An 8,175-nucleotide genomic window follows, 5' to 3' on the forward strand; every position below is an offset into this window, starting at 1 on the left:
GCAAACTTTGAAGTGTGATGTGGATCCTTGATCCAGCACCTGGCGCCAAATACTCTGAAGTAACTGACATTTGGCTTCTTGCCAGTAAGGAGCTCATAAGATGTCTTGTTCAGAAGCTTGTGAAGATAAACACGATTGATTGTATGGCATGCAGTATCAATGGCTTCAGGCCAGAATTTTCTTGGAGTCTTGTATTCATCAAGCATCGTTCGGGCCATCTCAATGAGTGTTCTGTTCTTGCGTTCGATGACGCCATTCTGCTGTGGTGTGTACGGGGCTGAGAGTTCATGTGTGATGCCCAAGGTATCAAGATATGTGTCAAGGCCGGTGTTCTTGAATTCAGTGCCATTGTCACTTCTGATGTGCTTTATCTTGACGCCATAGTTGTTCATTGCTCGATTGGCGAAGCGTCTGAAGACATCCTGCACTTCAGTCTTGTAGAGGATTATGTGCACCCAAGTATATCTCAACAATAACAAAGCCATAGAGGCAAGCAGTAGTAGTAAGAGTTAAGTAATGAGTGGGACCAAAAAGATCCATGTGGAGCAGTTCGAAGGGTCGAGTGGTTGTAATGATTATCTTCGAGGGATGTTTAGCCCTTGTCATCTTCCCTGCTTCACAGGCACCGCATAAGTGATCTTTCTTGAACTTGACGCCCTCGATGCCTATGACATGCTTCTTCTTTGCAAGGGTGTGGAGGTTCCTCATGCCAGCATGCCCTAGCCTCCGATGCCAGAGCCAGCATTCTGAAGCCTTTGCTAGAAGACATATGGCAAGCTGTGGTCCTGCTGAGAAATCTACTACGTACAAATCATCTTTCCGATACCCTTCAAGCACTAGAGACTTGTCAGATTCCATTAGTACAAGGCAGCGATATTTTCCAAATATTACGATCATGTTCAAATCGCAAAGCATTGAGACAGACATTAAGTTGAAGCCAAGGGATTCAACAAGCATGACTTTATCCATGTGTTGATCCTTTGAGATTGCACCTCTACCTAGACCCAGTACCTTACTTTTACCAGTGTAGCAAATGTGATGTGACTCTTGTCGGATGGACGTAAGGTTGAGTCCATAAGAAGGCTTCTTTTGCCAGTCATGTGATTGGTACACCCACTATCAATAATCCATTCTGAAGACGCTGGTGTCGTACCCTACAGTGCAGTTAGGGCGATAGGCTTCACGAAGAGAATTGTGAAGCAAAAACATTTGACGAACCAGTGGGTTATGAAAGCTTAGCTCCAGATTAGGACTAATAGGGAGAGTAGCAAGCGATTCAGGAACGAAGTACATAGTAAGACCATTCGGGCATTTGATCTTGCGCCCTACAAGATGTTTAAGGTCCCCAGCAATAGCGTCAGACGATTTTGGTTTTCTACTGGTGACCTTTCCCTGCAAAGGAGAGTTAAGCTTTTGTCGGATTTCGGGTTCCGGCAGACCCTTGAGGTTCTAACACTGGGGTGCACGCGGAGATTTCGCCTCCTAACTACCTGCACTCCTCCGCCTTGTTAGTTTCTAAACTAAGGAAAGAACAGCACAAGAGACGCAAGGTTTATACTGGTTCGGGCCACCGTTGTGGTGTAATACCCTACTCCAGTGTGTGGTGTTGTGGATTGCCTCTTGGGCTGATGATGATGAACAATACAAGGAAGAACAGCCTCGCGAGGGTCTGTTCTTGGCTGGGGCGATGAACTGCTGGGAGGAGCTCAGTCACCCTTCTCTCTCTCTCTACCTGATCTTCTCTATCCTTCCAACCCCCTGGCCCGCTTTGCTCTGTGGGTGGCTGGTCCTATTTATGGAGGCCCTGGTCCTCTTCCTAAATATCGAGCGAGAAGGGAGCCAACAATGGCGGGCTAATTTGAAGGGGGACAGCTAGTATCAGCTATCCTGACAAAGTAGTCTTCGCCTGCGCAAAGCTCTGGTGATGACGCTGTCTTGGGCCCCACGGTGACCTCCGTCTCGTAGTCCTCCTGGTCTTGGTCTCGTTGCACCGAAATGTCAACCTTTGCTTGATGCCTCGGTACTCTGTGGCTGAGCTTGCCCCCTTTGCACCAAAGAGGAAGGGAGGACACTGCGTGGGCTGGCACCCGCCTGGTGCCCCCGGTCGTCATGGCTTGCATCACGGGCACCTCGTGAGGTACCCCACCTTGATCTCTCCGCCTCCTCGTGGGCCAGCCTGACGAGGCCGCGCCTGAGGAAGCTCCGCGTCATTCGCCTCGCGAGGCTTGGCCCCTCGCGAGGGTCTTGGGTTTGTGTTGGTGAAGATGGGCCGCACTGGGCCCCCCTTTGAGCCACGCCGCAGGCCGTAGGAAGCCAAGTCTGGGGACCCCCGTTCCCAGAACACCGACAGTAGCCCCCGGGCCCAAGGCGCGCCCGGACATGGCCGTGCGGGGAGGCGGAAGGGCAAGAGCGAAGCGCCGCGGGCCCTAACAGCCGGCGGCCTTGGGCGCTGCGTGGCGGTTGATTGGACGTGGGCGCCTCCACTTCCCCATGGCGCCTCGGCAACTGCACGGATTGGACAAGTCCCTGCATGTAAAGCGGGTCATAATTACCTGCGATCATGGGGGCCGTTGGTTGGCCATCGCCAGCTATAAGTATGGACCGGCGCGCACCCTTCCAGTTCATCCCCCCTTGCTTCTCCTTTCTCTTCATGGCCCCGTCGAGGAGGTTCTCGGCCGTAGAGAAGGGGAAGGCTCGCCAGGTTGAGCCCGCCTCTACCCCACCCAAGCGCGGCCGAGGGCGCCCTCGCCAACATCCTATGGCCACCACGGTGGCTCCCCACAGCCATGGCGGCAATCTCCAGCACAGCGACGGGCGGATTGCTGCGGCCGGGGGGCGCGCTCCGGCTGCGCGTCCGCCTAGGCCGCGCTTGCGCGCTGCTGAAGTGCTGCCGGAGTTCGTGTGTGGTCGGCGGGGCTGACTAGCACCCGGCTTCCACTTCCTCTCTTCCTCCTTGGCGAGCTCTCGGTCGGCGCTCTGGGCGGCCTCTGGCTCCAGGCCGACGGCTGCTGCAGCCGGGCCTCATGGGTCTCACTGGAGGTCTCCGCGGCCGGGAGCTTGTCCCTGGCCCGCGGTTGGCAGATGTTTGCCCGCGCGCGTGGCCTGAGCCGTTGGTGCACCCTACACTTCATGTTCGACGGCGATGCCACCCTCTACGTGAGTGTGTTTGGGGAAGATGGTCGCCGCGCAGGGTGTTGTCCCGAGGGTGATGACTGCGGCTGGGAACCCAGCTCCGGCGATGATGGAGAGGGCTGCGCTCGCACTGCCGGCGGCGCTTAGGGTTCCTCAAGCTTCTCCGGTTCTTCTTCAAGCGGCGACTCTTCTAGCGGTGGCCGCGGTCAGCCTCCACGCCGTCGTATCTGCTTGGGAGGTGGCAACGTGTCCGCCCGCCGTCGCGCCCTGGTGAAGCGCGAGAGGGAGTCCACCTGAGCTCCGGAGGCAGCTCGGGCCTCCCCTATGGGCCGGTGTGTGGCGAGCTGCACCAGATTTGTTCTTTCTTTTCCTTTTGCCTGCATAACAAAGACAGTAGTGTGGAGCCCCGCGGGGGCGTGTTTGGGTTATTGCTGTTAATCATTGTTTTGCTTTCGTTATCGTACCTTCCGGCTATGTGCCCGAGCGTGGATAGTTCCCGGCCCCGGCCGTTGGGGGCGACCGACCCAGGCCCTTTGTTTGTGTCATGGTGCCCGTGGGGCACGGACTGGAGGGGTGCTCCTGTAATGGGCCCAGGTCGCGAACTCTTTGAATGACTAGGATAGGAACACTCGCGAGGGCACTCAGCTGCCCCCCTCGCAAGGCCTTGCATAAGAGAAATCGAGGCAGGAGAGTGAAAATTCGAAGAACCACAAGCCAAAGACGGCAACAACTTCAATAAAACTTCGAAAGAGAAGGAACAAGCCAACTGCGGAAAGCAAATGAAAAGCCGCGTCCGGCACCTAATCTAGTCTTCGATGTCTTCTCACCAGCGTGGAGCTAAGTGCTGCCACTGGGCGTGGGAGGGAGCCCCAGGGCCTGAGGCCGGCGCTCCTGAGACTCCGGGGCGTGTACAGCCCCAACTCATTATTACGTGAGAGTGTCACGGGCGGCGAGCTTCATAGGCGTTGGCCTTCTTCACAGGCTCCGGGCCTTTTCCTAAACGTGATAGCTTCACAGGCATTCGCCTTCTTCACAGGCTCTGGGCCTTTTGCAAAACGCGATAGCTTCACAGGCATTCGCCTTCTTCACAGGCTCTGGGCCTTCTGCAAAACGCGATAGCTTCACAGGCATTCGCCTTCTTCACAGGCTCTGGGCCTTTTCTAAAATAGGATAGCTTCACAGGCATTCGCCTTCTTCACAGGCTCTGGGCCTTCTCCAAAACGCGATAGCTTCACAGGCATTCGCCTTCTTCACAGGCTCTGGGCCTTTTCCAAAACGCGATAGCTTCACAGACATTCACCTTCTTCACAGGCTCTGGGCCTTTTTAGGGGTAGAACCTCCGGAGGTGCTGGATGTTCCATCCATTCTGGATTGGCACCCCCTCCTGAGTCTCCAAGTGCGCGGAGCCGGGCCTGGAAACATGAACAACTTTGAACGGGCCCTCCCACATGGGAGAGAGCTTGTGCAGCCCCTCCCTGTAGAGAACCCGCCTGAGCACGAGGTCTCCTACCTTGAGAGTTCTGGGGCGGATGTTGCGGCAGTGATATCGCCGTAGTGCTTTTTGGTACCTCGCCGCTCGTAGCGCGGCTTCTCGGCGACGTTCCTCCCCCAGCACGAGGTCCATCCCCCGCATAGCATCCTATTGCGCCTCGTCAAATGCCAGGACCCGCGTGGAGCGACGTCTGATCTCGTGAGGGAGGACCGCTTCGGCTCTGTAGATCAGGAAGAACGGGGTCTCTCCAGTCGGCTTGGTCGCGGTTGTGCGGATGGACCACAACACCAACTGAAGCTCGTCGTACCAACCTCTTCCGTAGGCCTCCAGCTTCTTCTTGAACGTCCTGGTCTTGAGGCCCCTCAGGACCTCCGCGTTGGCTCGCTCGGCCTGGCCGTTGCTTCGGGGGTGCGCCACCGAAGCGTAGCATATCTGCGTTCCAAGGTTAGCACAATATGTTTTGAAGAGGTTACTGGTGAACTGCGAACCGTTGTCCGTGATGATGCGATTCGGCACCCCGAACCGGCTCACGATGCCCTTGATGAACTTGACCGCGGAACCCGCGGGAATGGTGCGGACCGCCTCTACTTCAGCCCACTTGGTGAACTTGTCCACGGCGACGTAGAGGTAGCGGTAGCCCCCGGGTGCCCGAGGAAACGGGCCCAAGATGTCCAGCCCCCAGACTGCGAATGGCCACGAAAGGGGTATAGTCTGCAAGCCTCCTGCTGGCTGATGGATCTGCTTGGCGTGGAACTGGCAGGCCTCACAAGCTTTCACTATTTCGACGGCGTCATTGAGCGCGGTGGGCCAATAAAACCCACTGCGAAACGCCTTGCTGACGAGGGTCCGTGATGATGAATCATGTCCATAGTCTCCGCTATGTATATCTTCCAACAGTTCCTTCCCTTGCTCCCGGGAGATGCAGCGCAGGGATACATCGTTTGGCCGCTTCCGGTAGAGCTCTCCATCCTTGATGCAGTATGCCGTGGCCTGGCGTGCCACTCGCTCCGCTTCCTTCTCCTTCTCCGGCAGGGTCCCTTGCGTTAGGTAACTCCGGAGCTCCACGATCCAACATCCCTCCTGAGGTTCCATCGTCAGGAGCAGGCGTGCTCCTGAGGCCGGGCCACAGGCCGGAGCCCCTGAAGCAGGTGGCTGGGGGAGCTCCTCCCGGGGCTGAGCCGTGTTCGATAATGACGGCAGGGCTGATGGCTTGAAGAGCCGCTCCTCGAAAACGCCAGCGGTGGGAGGCCTGCGTTGCCTTGTGGGCGATCCTCGCGAGGCTGATCCCTCCAGTCTCCCTCGCGAGGCTGATCTTGCCAGCGATCCTCGCAAGGTTGATTGCGCCACCCTTGGCATGGGCCACGGACTTCCCAGCGTGCTGCGTTCCTTCCTCCTCCTCGGCCGTAGCCCCGGTCACTGCGGTCAGGGCGACGGCCGGTCCTTCCTTCTCGCACGGCTCGGAGCTCTTGACATTTGTTGGTGTTCTGGGTGTGGAGGTCGTGGTACACACAGTACTGGCTGCCCTTGGAAGGTTCGGGCTGATCTCTGCCCCGCTTGGTGTCTGGTTCTGCCGCGAGCACGGCAGCCCCCTTGCGCTTCACATCCTTGGCCTTGGGCTTCTTCTCTTCTGGGTCTGTGGCAGGCAGCTTGAGGAGGGAGAGGCGCCCTTCCTCGGCCCTAGCGCACTTGGTTGCCAGGTTGAACAGTTCCAAGGAAGTGCACAGGTCTTCATGCATCGCCGGCTCCTCCTTCATCTTGACGTCGCGCACGCCGTCGGAGAAGGCCGAGATGATGGCCTCCTCAGTCACCTTGGGAATCTTGAGGCGTGCATTGTTGAAGCGCTGGATGTACTTCTGCAGGGTCTCCCCGGGCTGTTGCTTGATGCGGCGCATGTCGCTCACGGCGGGTGGCCGGTCACGAGTGCCTTGGAAGTTGGCGATGAAGCGGGTGCGCATCTCGTCCCAGGAGGAGATTGTGCCTGGTGCCAGGTTCAGGAGCCAGGTGCGGGCCCCGTCCTTGAGTGCCATGGGGAACCAGTTCGCCATGACCTTCTTGTCTCCGTTGGCAGCTTCGATGCCCAGCTCGTAGAGCTGTAGGAACTCCGCAGGGTCAGCCGTGTCGTCGTAGCGAAGAGGCAAGTCTGGCTTGAACTTGCCGGGCCACGCGACGCTGCGTAGCTCGGCGGTGAAGGCGCGGCAGCCTGCCGTGGCCACGGGAGGCCTTGGATGATGGGGAGCTTGGTCTTGCATGTCCCCACGCGCTACAGCTGGGAGCAGCGCGGGGTCTGGACGCGCGGGACCAGGAGCATGGTCGCGACGTGCTGGAGCAGGGAGCGCCCGGGCAGCTTCTTGCGGGCGAGGGACTTCTTGACAGCTCTGCTATTGCTGCGCTGGCGCCTGACGGAGCGGGTTCCGCCCAGGGGCACGCGCCTTGGAGCCATGGTGCCTTCCTGAGGAGGAGGCGGCCGGGGCGCCGCCGGAGCTTCATTGACCACGCGGGGCGGGGTGCGGTGCAACGGAACGGACGGCGCAGGAGAGCCCCCTGCGGCGCGGACGAGCTCGGCGACGTGGTCGAGCCATTCTTCATAGACGTCGTCGACGGGATGGTAGCGCAGGAGCTCGTTCACCGCGATGAGTGCAGTCCGAGCCTCCATGGGCGCGCGGAGCGCGCTGGACAAAGAACCAGCTAGGGTGAGCGAGGGAGTCGCGGTGCGGCCGTCTTGCCGCGCGGACGGATGCTGGTATGATGCCTGCTGCTCGTCCCCCGCCGGGCCGGTGGCGGCGTTGACGGCAGGTGACGGGGAACGACGAGGACGCCTGCCGACAGGGGCCGTCTGGGTAACGCGGGCAGTGAGCGCGGCCCGACGCTCGGCGCGGGCCCGACGAGCGTCGGACATGGGCGTGATGGTCGGAGGAGAACGGGGTGGTGGAAGACGAATCCCGGCGCACCCCCTACCTGGCGCGCCAAATGTCGGATTTCGGGTTCCGGCAGACCCTTGAGGTTCGAACACTGGGGTGCGCGCGGAGATTTCGCCTCCTACCTACCTGCACTCCTCCGCCTTGTTAGGATCTAAACTAAGGAAAGAACAGCACAAGAGACGCAAGGTTTATATTGGTTCGGGCCACCGTTGTGGTGTAATACCCTACTCCAGTGTGTGGTGTCGTGGATTGCCTCTTGGGCTGATGATGATGAACAATACAAGGAAGAACAGCCTCGCGAGGGTATGTTCTTGGTTGGGGCGATGAACTGCTAGGAGGAGCTCAGTCACCCTTCTCTCTCTCTACCTGATCTTCTCTATCCTTCCAACCCCCGGCCCCCTTTGCTCTGTGGGTGGCTGGTCCTATTTATGGAGGCCCTGGTCCTCTTCCCAAATATCGAGCGGGAAGGGAGCCAACAATGGCGGGCTAATTTGAAGGGGGACAGCTAGTATCAGCTATCCTGACAAAAGTAGTCTTCGCCTGCGCAAAGCTCTGGTGATGACGCCGTCTTGGGCCCCACGGTGACCTCCATCTCGTAGTCCTCCTGGTCTTGGTCTCGTTGCACCAAAATGG

Source organism: Triticum urartu, chromosome 7A (genome assembly GCF_056163025.1).
Source record: "Triticum urartu cultivar PI428250 chromosome 7A, HENAU_Tu73, whole genome shotgun sequence".
NCBI lineage: Eukaryota > Viridiplantae > Streptophyta > Magnoliopsida > Poales > Poaceae > Triticum > Triticum urartu.